Raw genomic sequence first — 376 nt, 5'->3', positions numbered from 1 at the left:
CTGCGTGTTTCTCCGTCCGGACGGGCGGGAACGAGAGCGGGTCAGAGCCCCCCGCCTCAGCCCCCATCCGGGGCGAGGGGTCCGTGGCCACGTCCCAGGGGTGAGGAAGGACCCTCCATGGGGAGCCAGCCCTGCCCCTGCCCTGCCAGGCAGCTCTGGGCAAGCACGCTCGAAGCACACAAGGCAGAGCATGAGCCGGGCTTTGCAGAATCAGGAGGGTCCCAGCGACATGCGGGAGAACCCTGCAAACTCCGAATGCCCGCGCACCTAAACCAGCATCTACAACCGGCTCCGGGCCGCAGAGCCCGCGGGAGCGCGGCCCGGGCCTGAGCCGGAGGCCGGGGGTGAGGCCCGGGGGAGGGGCCCGAGGGACAGG

The sequence above is a fragment of the Antrostomus carolinensis genome, unplaced genomic scaffold (genome assembly GCF_000700745.2).
Source record: "Antrostomus carolinensis isolate BGI_N321 unplaced genomic scaffold, ASM70074v2 scaffold7477, whole genome shotgun sequence".
Classification (NCBI taxonomy): Eukaryota; Metazoa; Chordata; class Aves; order Caprimulgiformes; family Caprimulgidae; genus Antrostomus; species Antrostomus carolinensis.
The sequence above is the reverse complement of the archived record's forward strand: the minus strand, read 5'-3'. Positions refer to the sequence as shown.